This window comes from Marmota monax, unplaced genomic scaffold (genome assembly GCF_021218885.2).
Source record: "Marmota monax isolate L192 unplaced genomic scaffold, Marmota_monax_Labrador192_F-V1.1 WCK01_AAM20220418_F8-fsc00733, whole genome shotgun sequence".
In the NCBI taxonomy this organism is placed as follows: domain Eukaryota; kingdom Metazoa; phylum Chordata; class Mammalia; order Rodentia; family Sciuridae; genus Marmota; species Marmota monax.
This window is the reverse complement of record NW_026692054.1, coordinates 16199-24074: the sequence shown is the minus strand read 5'-3', so window position 1 is coordinate 24074 and position 7876 is coordinate 16199. Positions and strand designations below refer to the sequence as shown.

The following is a 7876-nucleotide window of genomic DNA, read 5'->3' as shown; positions in this document are numbered from 1 at the left end:
TGTCATAAATATTTTTAGCTATGGCAAAACTCTATTCAAACAAACTCCTAGTGAGGTAGTAGCTATTTAATTGACAATAATGTCAGAGTCTCTTTAGAGTTCAAGATTTAGTGAATTGCTATGTTATCTTCAGTCAGACTATAGTTTAACAAAATAAATATGAAATATATAATACATATTTAAAAGAGTTTTCTTTTAAATCTTGACCTGTGGTAGAAGTGGTGAAGTCTGATCATTTCCACGTAGTACCCAAAGCAGAAAATAAGTTCTGCTATACATGTGTCATAACTTGGAATTTTTGAGGGGCAAGAAGATTGTTCACATAGATTTTGATTAAGAACCTGGGCCCAGGAATTAGATGGAATCAAATCCAGACTTCCCTAATCCTAACTGAACAATTTCTCTGGGCCTCAGTTTCCTTAAATGTGAAGTAGAAACAATACTAATTCCTTCTTTGTATGATTGTTAAGATAAATGAAAAGCCAGGTGCAGTGGCACACACCTGTAATCCCAGGCTGTTCTAGAACTTGTGCTTCCCCTGCCTCAGTCTCTCAATTACAGGTACACCACAGCACCCAGCCATAACACAGAATGTTAAGAGAAAGTTCAAGTATTGAAGAAAGAAACATAGATTTCACAAAGAAACAACAGACATCACAGCTTTGAAATATCAGTTTCAGTTAAAGTCCTTTATTTTCTACTGTTAATCATCACAGCTAAAAATGTATGGTGCTTAACATGACAATTTTTTTAATAACAAATTTTTTTAATAACAAAAAAAAATTGTTATTCTAAATGCTTTTCATTTTTTAACTTCTTTAATCCCCACAATGACCTAAGGCACAGATCACATTGACATATAATTTTACAGACTGTGTTACATTTTTATGCCCATGACCCATGACATAAAATAAACAAATAGTAAAAAGAGACTACTTACAGTAAAATGATTTCAGTAATGAACAATTTCCTCAACATTTCTGAGAGATTTCAATAGGGAATTCTTCTTCCATTCATCCCAATCCACTGTCATTGACCCATCAAGATCCACACTGTACATTTTTTTAAAAAAAGAATATGCTCAAATAGAAATTGTGATTCATAAATTTCAAAAACATCAACAATGACATCAAGTCAGAACATCTGGATTATAGTAGAGCTGTGTCCATTGTTACTTTTGTGATATGGGAGGTCACCTAACAGCCCTGAACTCCAATTTATATGGGGGTAATTCCTACAATAAGGAACTATTCAAAGTATTAAATGAGATGATATATACATTGTCACCATAAAATATAAAGAACTGCAGAAATGTAAGTCTGTATTATTACATCCCAATCTGCCAGTGCTTCTTCTTCAACATTTCTCCTTCTTTCTGCTTAAAACCTCATTTTGTAACTTCTTTTCATTGCTAATCTCTCTAGCAATGGAGTCATGCTGACAAATACCCTTTGTTGTTGCAGATCTTAAAAGACAATTTCCATTTTTATGGATCTAAATATCTAATATCCAAAATATCAAAAGAAATCTAAATAGCCATGGAATTATAATTCCCATTGAGATGATACTGTTCAAGCCCATTTCAAGAATTTAAAAAATTGCCATTAGAGTGAGGCACAGTGGCAGAAGCCTATAATCCCAGTGGATTGGAATACTGAGGCAGGAGGATCACTAGTTCAAAGCCAGCCTCAGAGAGACCCTGTCGCTAAATAAAACATAAAAAATGGCTGGAAATATAGTTCAATGGTTAAGCACCCCTGAGTTCAATCCTCAGTACCTCAGTACAAAAAAAAAAATTCCCATCAAAGAATTTCTCAAATAACTAAATGAAATTAAGAATTTGAAGAAAGAAAGTGAGATACATTGCTTTACTAATTTTGGTTTTAAATTTTTGTCTCAGCCAACATTTAAATCCTCATTTTTTTCAGGGATTATTGCTAATCCTCAAGCATCTCTTCAAGCCTAATACTCATTCTCAGGCCAAGTCATCCCAATTCTTCCAAAAACATGAGTGCTCAAGCAGTTTCATCATAAATAAATAAAAACAAAAAGACTCTTGTCCCCACCTTCCCCACTATCACTCTGTTTCTGTCTCTGTCCTTGCAGCAACACTTCATCAACAGTTACCTCCCTTGTCTCTAATCTCTCCTTGCCATTTTTGAACCCACTAAGTTCTCACCACCATTACTCCACGAATGGCTTCCACAGGGCTAAATCCAGTGGTCTATCCCCTGTCCTTGTCTTAGCTTATCAGAGTCATTTGACAGAGAAAACTATCTCCTCCAAAACTGTCATCAGTATTTGGCTTCCAGAACACAGTATTCTACTGGTTTCCCCTTTTATCTCTAGTTGCTCCTTCCGGGTCACTTTGACTGATTCTGCCCATCTCCCCTGCCTCTTAACATTGGAAAATATTAGGACTCAGTATATTGTATTCTCTCCCTGGTCATCTCTCCAGTCTCATGGCTTTAAAGACTTTCTGAAAGTAACAACTCACAAATCTCTAGCTAGGGTGTTCCTTTGAACTCCAGATTACTAGTTCAAGTTGCCTACTTGACATTTTTACTTAGATGTCAGATTAGCATCTGAAACTTAACAAAAACAAAACTAGATTCTGATATTCACTCTATCCTAACCCTGCTTCTCTCACAATCTTGTCCATCCCACTACATGGCAACCCCAGTCTTCTAAGTGCTCATATCAAAATTCCTGACTACCCTCTTTTGTATCACACACATGACCCAGAAGTAAATCCTGTCACCATTTCAAAATATATCAATAATCCAAACAGTCCTTACTTCTTCCATCCTAGTACAAGCCACCCTCAAATTTTGTCTGTTATGTAAAACTGTCCTAATTGCTCTCCTTGATTTCATCCTTACCCTAGCTACTCTTAATACACCAGCCAGAGTGAGGATGTTACAACTTAAGTTAGATCATGTCACACACTTGTTTAAAACCATCCAATAATATATCAGTAGAAGTCCAAGTCCTCAAAATTTCCTGCAAGACCTCATGTGATCTGGCCTGTTACTTCTTCAATCACACACTCCTATCATCCTCTTTCTCATTCACTCTATTCCAAACCCCCTTCAGCCCCTACCTCTTCCTATTTCCTTTGTCTGGATAGCTCCCCCACAGGATTCATCAAGTCTTCCATGTCACCTCCTTCAGATCTACTCAAATGTCACCTTCAAGGTCTTCTCTATTTACCATGTGTAAACTCTAGTTTCCACCTCAACACACACACACACACACACACACACACACACACATCTTGAGCTGTTGGTTCTAACCCCTCCCAGTTGGCTATAAGCCACCTCCTCTCTCTCTACATCACATGCAACATGTCCTTCTCTGACAGATATTCTTCCTCAAAGCTCACCTATCCTCAAAAAAATAAATAACATTTAGACTTGCTCAATTGTTCTCTTTCTTTATCTCATATTCCTAAATCAATAAACCACAAAAACACACCTCACCTCCTCACCTCCCTTTCTTTCAATAGCCCTCTGCAGTCTGATGTAGTCCTTTGTCACACTGCTGAAACTGCTTTCACTGAGAAATCTCCCAATGGACATTTTTCAGTATTGATCCCTTCTGTTAAAAAAAAAAATCTAGGATTTAGCAGGGCTGCTGTCACAGTTGTTGCCGACACCACCATGGCTCAGTACAAGGGCACCCCAAGCGAGGCAGGATGTGCCAAAAATCTGATGAGGAAATGGGAAGAGGAGCAGGAGCAGATGGAGCAGAGGAAGCAGTGGGTTGCAGAGAAGAACATAATGAAATCCAACATTGACAAGAAGTTCTCTGCACACTATGATGCTGTGGAGGCAGAGCTCAAGTTCAGCACCATGGGTCTTTTGACCCTGAATGACATGAAAGTGAAACAGGAAGCACTGGTGAATGAGCAGGAGAAGCAGCTGGCCAAGAAGGAGCAGTCAAAGGAGCTGCAGCTAAAGCTGGAGAAGCTGCGAGAAAAGAGTGCAAGAAGGAGGCCAAGAGGAAGCTCTGTAGCCTGCCCTTCACCTTGGAGGAAGAAGAGGAGGGAGGCGAAGAGGAGGAGGAGGTGTCCATGCATGAGGAGGAGCTGTAAAGGAAAGAGATCACCACAAAGAGAAGGAAAATGTGGAAGAACCCAGATGTGGACACCAGCTTCTTGCCTGACCAAGACAGGGGGGAGGAGGAAAATCTTCTCTGGGAAGAGCTGCGGCAGGAGTGGGAAGCCGAGCAGGAGAAGAGTAAGATTGAAGAGATTGAAATCACCTTCAGTTACTGGGCTGGCTCTGGACACCAGCAGACAGTCAAAATGAAAAAGGGCAATACCATGCAGCAGTTCCTCCAGAAGGCACTTGAGATCCTGCGTGAAGACTTCAGTGAGCTCAGGTCAGCAGGGGTGGGGCAGCTCATGTACATCAAGGAGGACTTAATCATTCCCCATCATCACAGTTTCTGTGACTTCATCATTACCAAGGCACGTGGGAAGAGTTGGCCACTCTTTAACTTTGATGTTCATGATGATGGCAGCTACTCAGCGATGCCACTGTGGAGAAGTATGAGTCTCATGCAGGAAAGGTGGTGCTGAGGAGATGGTATGAGAAGAACAAGCACATCTTCCCTGCCAGCCGCTGGGAGCCCTATGACCCTGAAAAGAAGTGGGACAAGTATAAGATCCGGTGAACATCTAGAAAGTGGTTTGGCCTCGGCTGTCCCTGGTGCACCCCCATGTCTCCAGAACTCAAGCGTCTGACACACCTGCGACTGTGCTGTTGTGTGCTAGGAGGATGGTAGCCACTCATCCCCTGGCATTGTCATTGCTTTTTTCTTTTACAATAAATAGTGCACATGTTAAAAAAAAAGATCTAAATAAATGAAGATGTAATGTTCATGAGAGAAAATTTAATATTATAAATTTGCCAATTCACCAGCAAATCAATCTACACATTTAACAAATTGTAATCAAAATCCAAAAAGGGAGTATATGTGTGTGTATGCTTATGTGTATGTAACTAAACAGGCTGGTTCTAAAATTTATATAGAATTTATGAAAGTATATAAGATAATAAGAGCAAACAACCAAGAATAGTATTGATGCTATTGAAGATTAAGAAAGTAAGACAGAACCTTAATTCTAAAGTGATTATAAAGATATTGCATTAATTAGCTTCCTGTCAAAGTGACAAAATACCAGAAATAATTAACTTAAAGAAGAAAGGACAGTCCCTCGCCTGCGGGTCTGGGCAGTGGAGGAGGGTGTTTCGCAGTGGCTGGAGGCTTTGCTATGGGAAGTTGTCCCTTCTCTCTCTCTGGGCCAGCCCTCCTCCCTGGTTCTCCTCAGCCGCTGTCTGAGGAGAGCGCCTGGAGGCCCAGGCTGCAGCCCAGGCTGTTTCTCCCAGCCCGGGTGGCAGCGCCACTTGGCAGGTGCTGAGTGCCTCCCTTGCCACCTTCCTCCTCTGCCTGGCTGCCGCAGTGCACAAGAGGTGTTGGAGGTAGATGGGCTCCCGACCCGGGAGGCGGCGGTGGATATGGCGCTGGGCAATAGCATCCACCGATTGCAGCTACCATGGAGCCACAAACCACGCCCCGGGCATCCCTGTGAGTATCCCCCAGCCAGCCTTGGGGACCTCTGCGAGCAGCAGCACCACCCTCGCCTATTGCAACTGCATCGCCTGCAGAATTGGAGCCAGGATGATCCACTGGCTCCTTTCTCCTGCTTAGATTCCTTAGCACCACCACCATGGCTCAGCCAGAACCGAAGGCCCCAAATCTCACTGGCACATACCCCCATGTTGACCATGCCACTGGCCAGGTGCTAAGCTGTGACAAGTGTCCAGTAGGAACCTATGTCTCTGAGCATTGTACCCAACACAAGCCTGCGAGTTTGCAGCAGTTGTCCTTCAGGGACCTTTACCAGGCATGAAAATGGCATAGAGAGATGCTATGACTGTAGTCAGCCATGCCCACGGCCAATGGTCGAGCAATTACCTTGTGCTGCCTTGACTGGCCCAGAATACACTTGCCCACCTGGCACGTTCAAGTCTAATGGTACCTGTGCCCCCCCATACAGTGTGTCCTGTGGGCTGGGGTGTGCACAAGAAAGGGACAGAGAACGAGAATGTCCGGTATAAGCAGTGCGCTCGGGGTACCTTCTCTGATGTGCTTCTAGTGTGATGAAATGCAAGGCATACACAGATTGAGTCAAAACCTGATGGTGATGAAGCCTGCGACCAAGGAAACAGACAACGTCTGTGTCTCGCACCTGGCCTCCAGCACGCCCCCGCCTTCCCCTGGCAAGCCATCTTTTCATGCCTTGAGTACATGGAATCCCATGAAGTCCCTTCCTCCACTTCTGTTTCCAAAAGCATGACCTCAACAGAATCCAACTCTTCTGCCTCTGTTAGACCAAAGGTACTGAGTAGCATCCAAGAAGGGACAGTCCCTGACAACACAAGCTCAGCCAGTGGGGAGGAAGGCATGTACAAAACCCTCCCAAGCTTCAGATAGTCAGCCACCAGCAAGGCCCCCACCACCAACACATCCTGAAGCTGCTGCCATCTATGGAGGCCACTGGGGGGCGAGAAGTCCAGCACGCCCATCAAGGGCCCCAAGAGGGGCCATCCTAGACAGAACCTGCTAAGCATTTTGACATCAATGAACACTTGCCCTGGATGGTTGTGCTTTTCCTGCTGCTGGTGCTTGTGGTGATCGTAGTGTGCAATATCCAGAAAAGCTCCAGGACTCTGAAAAAGGGACCCCGGCAGGATCCCAGCGCCATTGTGGAAAAAGCAGCGCTGAAGAAATCCATGACTCAAACTCAGAACCCAGAGAAGTGGATCTACTACTGCAGTGGCCATGGTAGTGGCATCCTGAAGCTTGTAGCAGCCCAATTGAGAAGCCAGTGGAAGGATATCTATCAGTTTCCTTGCAATGCCAGCGAGAGGGAGGTGGCTGCTTTCTCCAAAGAGTATACAGTGGATCACAAACGGGCGTACGTGGCTCTGCGCACTGGACCATCCGGGGCCCTGAGGCCAGCCTTGTGCAGTTAATTAGCGCCCTGCGTCAGCACCGGTGCAATGATGTCCTGGAAAAGATCTCGGGCTGATGGAAGACACCACCCAGCTGGAAACTGACAAACTGGCCCTCCCAACAAGCCCCATCCCCAATCCTAACGTGAAACTTGAGAATTCCACTCTCCTGACTGTGGAGCCCTCCCCGGTGGACAAGAACAAGGGCTTCTTCATGGATGAGTGTGAGCCCCTTTTCCCCTGTGACTCCACATCCAGCGGATCCTTGGCATTGAGCAGGACCGGCTCCTTTATTACTAAAGAAAAGAAGGACACAGTGCTGCAGCAGGTACTCCCGGACCCCTCTATTTTGTGGCCTATCTTTGATGACATGCTGCACATTCTGAACTCTGAGGAGCTGCGGGGGATTGAAGAGATTTCCCAAACTGAGGACAAACTAGATAGGCTATTTGAGATTATTGGAGTCAAGATCCAAGAAGCCAGCCAGAACCTGCTGGACTCTGTTTATAGCCATTTTCCTGTTCTTTTGTAGAAGGTAGAGAGACTGCATTCTGAAGATAATGCTGGAGATTAGTGGCAGGATGATTTTGTTTTGTTCCTGACTTTTGTTTTTTGGTGTGTGTGTGTGTGTGTGTGTGTGTGTTTAACAGAGTATATGGTCAGTGTTTAAGTTCTTTCTTTTTCTTTACCCTTCTGGGAAGTTAGATTATAAGTCTTTTCAAGGTATAACTGTTGCAAAATATCCACCACTAAAGTTTTTAAGTTCTGTATTACCTCCGTTTTTGCCACCTTATGTATTTGTTATGTGCACTTTAATTCACTTAACTTACCATAAATCTCAGTGTGACTTT

The 7876-nt window shown here is 43.7% G+C and overlaps 2 pseudogenes; both read left to right on the top strand.

Moving 5' to 3' along the window:
- The first annotated feature begins 3662 nt into the window (after positions 1–3662).
- LOC124099366 (protein FAM50A-like) lies at positions 3663–4712 on the top strand (annotated as a pseudogene).
- A 781-nt stretch (positions 4713–5493) lies between these two features.
- LOC124099371 (tumor necrosis factor receptor superfamily member 21-like) lies at positions 5494–7557 on the top strand (annotated as a pseudogene).
- Positions 7558–7876: the final 319 nt, after the last annotated feature.